Source organism: Puma concolor, chromosome B3, assembly GCF_028749965.1.
Source record: "Puma concolor isolate L17-30 chromosome B3, mPumCon1.1.hap2, whole genome shotgun sequence".
NCBI lineage: Eukaryota > Metazoa > Chordata > Mammalia > Carnivora > Felidae > Puma > Puma concolor.
The window spans coordinates 55,457,605-55,465,676 of NC_141672.1; the positions used below are offsets into that span (position 1 = coordinate 55,457,605).

Consider the following 8,072-nt stretch of genomic DNA (forward strand, 5'->3'; position numbering starts at 1 on the left):
TTTCTTGCATAATCTCTCTTGTCATGGTGTTTTTATTTGATATTTAATGTCATTGCAAGAAGAAAATTAGCATGATTTTACTGTTCATATTTATATTTTTCAATACCAGTTTTCAAACCAAATGTAAGAATATTTAACTCATATGCAAAATCCCTGAAATTATATAGCTTATATTTTGTAGCTGGAACATACATGTACAAAACAGTGGAAATCTTGCACAAAATGAACTCAACTGTTTTTATTATACTTCTTGATGTATGTACATTCTACTAACACTTTCTACCTTGCACTGGCTGATAAGTAAGGGAGAGATGAAAGGAAAAGGAACTCATTAGTTGCCCTTTTTCTTTCCTTCTATGTCATCATTTTGGTGTAAGTGGTTAGTTAATTCAGAGAAGTAAAATAAATAAGAAAGAATATGATCAGTTTCCTTGGTCATTTGTATTTCTTAGAATGCTATTGTTTGCTTTTTGTGTTTGAAGCAAGTTCTAAATCATAGGTAAGGTGTGGCTTCTGGGCCTGTCAGTCACTTCTGCTTACTCAGTTACCAATGTAACACATTTACCTTGTAGTCACTTTGAGTCTCACTGAATTCCTATGCATTGTGGGTCCACTAAAATCCTGTGCTCCTGGGGGATCATAAATGCTGTATGCAAATGGAGCAGCAAGGAATGATAGACTCACATTACCCTGCCGGACTTATAAAACACTTGTTCAAAAATACAGTTATTAAGAATTTGAGAACACAGAGCATTAAATCAAGCACGGGGCCTCTCTGAGTGCAGGGTCCTATGTACCTGCACAGCTTGCACATCACAAAGCTGATACTGAATACAATTGTCCTTCACACATAGGCTCTTGCTATGAGAGTCCCATGGACCCTTGTGGGTGGTTGCTGGCTCCTGTGAGGTCTACATCTATCTAATCCACATGAATACTCGTGTAGGGTTTGACTGCACGCACATGCAGCAAATTGGCATGTGCAGCAAAAACCCACCTTTGTTTTGCCACCAAAACAGCTCCTCAGTTTCCCTAGGAGACAGCCAGGCTTTGTTTCTTTGTAATGTTAGGAGACACGTTTCCATCTCTCTAGGTGGTTCCGTTGAAGCATCCTTCTCTCTAGGCTTGAGGTGAAGGAGCAGAAACTTGTCTATCCTTTCTTCTTAGTTGTCTGATAGGTTAGGGCTCATAATACAGCACCCTCATCTTTCTCACAAATTCCTCTCCCCAACTCTACTTTTTAAAGTCTTTAATTTATATCTCCTTATGGGTACCAACCAGACTTTGACTTGGTTTTTGGATAATGTCTTGAAAATCTGCATATGTTTTTTTTCTGCAAAAGTATTTTGGTTTCTGGTACATATCCTATCTCAGTGTCTCAGCTGAAACTTCCAAATTAAACATTCTGTTTCATGTAAATTATCATGTTGTGTGCAAAGCATGTCAGGAGCACAAGGATTAAGTGTGTTAAATGTTTCATCTTTTTGAGTTTCTTTGAGGCTATACAAAATTTGGATGCCTATGAATCTTTTTCGTAAGGACAATATGCTGCTAAGCTTTCAAACACAGGAGCATTGATCAAAAGTAAGCTCATTATATGTTGGTCTCAGGAATTAAAACATTAAAAAAGTATATATGTAGGGGTGCCTGGGTGGCTCAGTCAGTTGAGCGTCTGACTTTGGCTCAGGTCATGATCTCGTGGTTCGTGAGTTCCAGCCCCACATCAGGCTTGCTGTTAGTGCAGCTTGTCAGCCTGTCAGTGCAGAGCCTGCTTCAGATCCTGTCCCCCTCTCTCTGCCCCTCCCCCATTTATATTTTGCTCTCTCTCTCAAAAACTAAATTAAAAAAACCCTATATATGTGTGTATATATGCATATATGTATGTATGCATATGTGTGTGCATATATGCATGTATATATGTATATATGTGTATATGTATAGTTCATTGCTAAGACCCAACTATTTGTATGGAGATAATATGCTGTAGAGAAAAAACAAACAAACAAACAGAGCTCCAGTATCATCTGGGTATGATTTCTATTTTTTCTACTTCTTACTTTATTACCATGTGGATGTTACTTAATCTTCCTAAGTTATAATTCCTCATCTGTAAAATGGGAGAAAATAGCAACTTCCTAGGGTTGTTTGATGATATGTTGTATGTGAAAATTCCAGAGATTCAACCAAAGTTACTTTGGTGGGAAGTTTTTATTATTAATTTGGGGTGGGGGGGAGTTTTAAGTTTATTTGACGACTCCATTCTTCTAGGAGTAGTATGTATTGCCTTGAGTTTTGCAGAAATACTTATCATGCAGCTATTTGTAAATGGAAATATATGGACAAGGATTTGAAGAAGGGAGAGGAGGAGACCGAAAATGTCCTGTATAATAAAGTAAGCAATTTGGAGTTTAACCCCAAAATAGCTATAGTGGCACATCTATTCCTATCTCTTACTCAAGCAAATATATACCTAGGTGGTAGTGAGAAATATAAATTTTAGGACAGAGTGGAAGAGTGTTTTACATCTCAGGTGAAAAAACAACTTTTTTTTCATCCAAAAAAGTCCATCAGATAGATCTTTTATCTGCAGAATTGCTCTCCTAGCCTCCACGCAGCATCTAGCTCCTGGTTCCAGACTCTTCCCAACTCTCAATATTCTCCATATCCCTTTTCTTAAGCAAAGCAGTTTAGCTTTGCCTAAGTTTTTCTAATTTTGCATCTTTGTTCATTTCACTGAACTCTGTCTTCAAGTATGTGAAAGACTTTTATATTAAAAATGATGTGTTCGGGGCGCCTGGGTGGCGCAGTCGGTTAAGCGTCCGACTTCAGCCAGGTCACGATCTCGTGGTCCGTGAGTTCGAGCCCCGCGTCAGGCTCTGGGCTGATGGCTCGGAGCCTGGAGCCTGTTTCCGATTCTGTGTCTCCCTCTCTCTCTGCCCCTCCCCCGTTCATGCTCTGTCTCTCTCTGTCCCAAAAATAAATAAACGTTGAAAGAAAAAAAAAAATGATGTGTTCAACAGCTAAAAAGTTTCTTTAACTTCTAGGATCCACTTTCCTTAGAATTTGAAAATTATGAATAATTAATAGGCTTTTCATCATTTTTTCCCCTCATCATAGGAATTTCTAAGAGTAGTTTAGATATGAGAGAAGGGGGTCTGAAAAGCAGAATGAAAAGCACAAAACTTCAGCTAGCCCATATGGCACTTTGTACAACTTCAGGCAGATGCAACAACCCCACCCCAAGTCAGATGTGTGGAGCAAACTATGAGCTGAATTTTGGTTTCCTACTCACCCCTTTAGCCAAATAGCCAAACACCCTTGTGCAGTGAACAACTTGTACAACTCTGTATGGTGGCCCAGAGAGGGAAGAAAAAGTAGGTGGAATCTCTGGGCAAGGTGACCTGTGAGAAATTATCAATGCCTGGGGGGATAGAATAATTTTAAAGGCAGGATTGGCTAATGGTCAATTTTAAAGGTATTTGCTGAGAGGTAGTAAATAATTTCAGTTACCCTGGAACCATCAGTAAAGTTGCCTTTGAATAAAGTCTTGAATTAATGATACTTTGAAGAGTGAAGGGATTGACTCTGAGTATAACTCGTCAAACAATAACCTAAGGTAGAAATATGATTGGGAGATAGAAGCAGCTTTAACATGGGCATGACTCAGGAGCAGTCATCAGCCTAGCCATCCTTTTACCAAATATCCTGGAGAGAATAGGGGAAGGGTGATGCTTGGATTCTATTTTTTTTTTTTTTTTTTTTTTTTTTAGTTTACTTATTTATGTTGAAAGAGAGGAGGGGGAGGGGCAGAGAAAGAGGGAGAAAGAGAGAATTCCAAGCAGGTTCCACACTGTTAGACCTGATATGGGGCTTGCACTCATGAACTGTGAGATCATGACCTGAGCTGAAATCAAGAGTCGAAAGCTTAACTGACTGAGCCACCCAAGCACTTCAGATTCTATTAATTTTTTAAAAAATTTCTTACAAATGTATTTATTTTCTTTCTTTTCTTATTTTAACAGTTGACATACAGTGTAGTATTAGTTTCGGGTGTACTGGATAGGATTCAACAATTCCATATATCACGCAGTGGTCATTGAAACAAATGCACTCCTTAATCCCCATCATCTATTTCACCCACCCCGCCACCCACCTCCCTTCTGTAACCATCAGTTTGTTCTCTATAGTTAAATATGTGTATCTTGGGTTCAATCTCTCTCTCTTTCCCCTTTGCTCATTTTTTTGTGTTTTAAATTCTACATATAAGTGAAGTCATATGGTATTTGTTTTTCTCTGACTTATTTTTTTTAGCATTATACTCTCTAGCCCCATTCATGTCATTGCAAATGGCAAGATTTCATTCTTTTTTATGGCTGAATAATATTCCATTGTGTGTATGTATATACATATATATATGTATACCACATCTTTTTTATCCATTTATCTATTGATAGACATTTGGGCTGCTTCAATAATTTAGCTATTGTGAATAATGCTGCTATGAACATCAGGGTGCATGTATCCCTTTGAATTAGGGTTTTTGTGTTTTGGGGGTAAATACCAGGTAGTGTAATTACTGGATTATAAGGTGGTTCTATTTTTAGCTTTTTGAGGGACCTACATTCTGTTTTTGGATTCTATTTTTATAAATGGAATCCATGACTAGGTCAAGGGAGGCAAGAAGTATAATGATGAAGAGCCTCGATCCAGGCCACTGGAGTCATATCCCAGTGTGCAGAATGGCCCCCAATAATTCTCACTTCCCGGTATTCACACTCTTGCCTAATTTCCTCTCCTTAAGTATGGGCTGGATTTATTTATTCACCTTTAAGAAATAGAATGTAGCAGATTTCTTTTTTTTTTTTTTCAACGTTTATTTATTTTTGGGACAGAGAGATACAGAGCATGAACGGGCGAGGGGCAGAGAGAGAGGGAGACACAGAATCGGAAACAGGCTCCAGGCTCTGAGCCATCAGCCCAGAGCCCGACGCGGGGCTCGAACTCACGGACCGCGAGATCGTGACCTGGCTGAAGTGGGACACTTAACCGACTGCGCCAACCAGGCGCCCCAAAATGTAGCAGATTTCATGTGCTGTCACTTCTGAGAGTAGATTAAAAAAAGAGAATCTTGGGTATTCTCTTTTATTCTTTCTTACTTGCTGTAGGGGAACACAGCTAGCTGCCACTTTGTGAACTGCTCTATGGAGAGGCCCATGTGGGAAGAAACTAAGTGGGATCTCTGACCAATAATCAGCAAAAAACCTGAATCCTGCCTATAGCCGCAGATCTTTTCTCAATCAATCTTTAGATTAAACCTCAGTTTTAGCAAATTCCTGACTACAATCCATGAGATAACTTGAGGCAGGGGCACTCAGCTTCACTGCTATATTAGTTACCTGTTGTTGTGTAACAGAAAACCTCAACACTTAGTGGTTTGAAAAACAGCAACATTTATTACCCTGAAGTTTTCGTGAGTCAGGAATTTGCCTTGACGTCTCTCATTAAGTTACAATCAAGATCCTAGTTGGGACTACTGTCCCCTGAGGGATTGACTGGAGCTGGAGGACTCACTTCCAATGAAGCTCACTAACATTCCTGGCAAGGTGATGGTGTTTAGGAGGACTCAGCTCTTTGCCACATGACTTTCTTATGACTTCTTACGTGTTCTTAAAGTACAGCATCTGATTTCTCCCAGAATGAGGAATCCAACACAGCAAGCTAGAAGCTGAAATGGTTTTTATGACCTAGTGTCAGAAGTCACACACCATTCTTTTTGCCATAATGATTGACCCCACAGACTATCCCTGATAGAGTGTGCGAGGGGACCACCCAGGATTAGTTCTGTCCAGATGTAAGCTATTTGACCTTGGACTAGTTGCTCAAGGTTGCTAAACTTCAGTTTCCCCCACTTTGAAATTGGGATAATACTGGTAGCTCTCATATAGGGTTGTGAAGATTAAATGTAATATTTCAGAGATTAGCATGTAGTAATCAATACAATGCAAGTTGTATTTTCTCAGTGTAAGTTTTCTAAAAAAGAGTGGGCGTGTGTAAGAGTATAAAATGATGGGCATTTCCAGTATAGCTACCTTGAGCTGTAAGAGAACCTTATGTGTGTGTTCAATAAATATTAGCTATCTTCATCATTATTATTACTAGTTATGAGGGTAATATTGCTTATATTGCAGAACTGGCCCATCTTTCTTAACACTGTTTCAGAGGCATTCCATAGATGACTTGTTATATGATCATCTTACATCTGAAGTTCATTGAGAAGCTATCTAATGGCAGCTCTTGATTAAACCACATTTAACACATTATGACCTAATAAAATATTCTGAATAGTTAGACTGCCTCATTACATGTCACAGAAATTAAAAGTGCAGCTTCTAATGTAAGTGCGCTGTCTTTAATGTGCTGGCAGAGAGCTTTTTTTTTTTTTTTTTTTTTTTTGACAGGGTCAGCAGAACACGAACATGCCTGATCTACAGAATCTGCAGGTCAGTTCAGACATTCTGAGTCTTGTTTAGATTATAGAGGTGTATATTATTTTTGCTTTCAGTTTCATAATGGTGGAGTACAGAGTCTGCAAGAAAATAGGATATAGTTTAGGAAAAATTTGGTTGTAAGGATCAGAAACTCAACGTTGCTTAAGAGTAGGTATATTTAGGGGTGCCTGGGTGGCGCAGTCGGTTAAGCGTCCGACTTCAGCCAGGTCACAATCTCGCGGTCCGTGAGTTCGAGCCCTGCGTCAGGCTCTGGGCTGATGGCTCGGAGCCTGGAGCCTGTTTCTGATTCTGTGTCTCCCTCTGTCTCTGTCCCTCCCCCGTTCATGCTCTGTCTCTCTCTGTCCCAAAAATAAATAAAAACGTTGAAAAAAAAATTAAAAAAAAAAAAAGACCTTTTAAAGAGTAGGTATATTTATCTTGGGTGTTCGGAGAAATTGCATATAATGCACCTATTGGAAATAGGCATCTCTTATACTGGAAATCTACTGAAAGGGTGGGCCTACACCGGCCAACTCCATCTTGTTCTGTATCCTTCATCTTGACCACGCCTCCTCCCCTTGAGTAACCTCCCGCTCACCTGCCTAACAGGACTCGGACCCTTCCCCAGCCAATCAGCTGAGGCCACAGCCATTACCTCACCAACTGCCCCTAGGCCCCAATAAAACCTTTGTCCTTTTGAAACTCGCTCTCTCTCCGGTATCTCACCGCTGCGTTGGTGCAGGTAGGGGATTGAGCTCAAGCTAGCTCGAATAAAGTCTCTTTTGCTTTTACATCGGACTCGGCTCCCTGGCGGTATTTGGGGATCATGAATTCAGGGCATAACACCACCAGATGACTTTTCCTTTTCTCTTGCCACATCGTCGTCTCTCATCTTGGGAGTATGTGGTAGGCAACCTCTAAAATGGTCTGCAATGACCCTCCCTTCCTGGTATTTGTAATCTGTACAAATCTGGCCCTTCTGTAATCTTCTTTTCTTGAGTGTTGCCTGGACTTACTGACCCACTTCTAAAGGTGGAAGTAAATGGGATGTCATTTTTGAGGTTAGATTTAAGAAGGTGGTGACTTCAATGTTGGGTGTGTGCACTCTTCCTGTTTCTCAGAACACTTGTGTTGGCGAGAACAAAGAGCCACGTTTTGAGTAGCCATATGGAAAGGCCCAGTTGAACTGGTGAAGACATGAGGTCCTCAGTGCAACCACCTATGAGAAACTGAAGACCTCAGTCTGAAAGCCTATGAGTACCGAAAGCCTGCTAATAAACACATGAGCTTGTAAGTGGATACCTCATCCCCAGTTGAGTTGTTGAACCTTGAGATGTTTGCAGCCTCAGCTGACTGCTTGACTGTAACATCATGAGATATTCTGAGCCGAAATTTCCCAGCCAAACTGCTTCTGATTCCTGACTTCCAGGAACTGTAAGCGAATAAACATAAACATTTGTTGTTTTAAGATGCTAATTTTTGGTATAATTTGTTACCTAGCGGCAGATACTAAATAACAGATTTGGTGCCTAGAAGTGGGGTGCTGCCATGGTGAAAACCTAAAATGTAGGAGTGGCTGTGGAA

General features: G+C 40.1%; 1 protein-coding gene across 1 annotated transcript in view; it reads left to right on the forward strand.

Moving 5' to 3' along the window:
• The window catches only part of LOC147579985 (uncharacterized), a 173,274-nt gene extending 166,623 nt beyond the window's left edge, over nucleotides 1–6,651 (forward strand). The window contains exon 5 of the mRNA XM_086708528.1: nucleotides 6,459–6,651. The gene's annotated coding sequence lies outside the window, so the exon portion shown is untranslated. The remainder of the gene's footprint in view (nucleotides 1–6,458) is intronic.
• The last annotated feature ends 1,421 nt before the right edge of the window (nucleotides 6,652–8,072 follow it).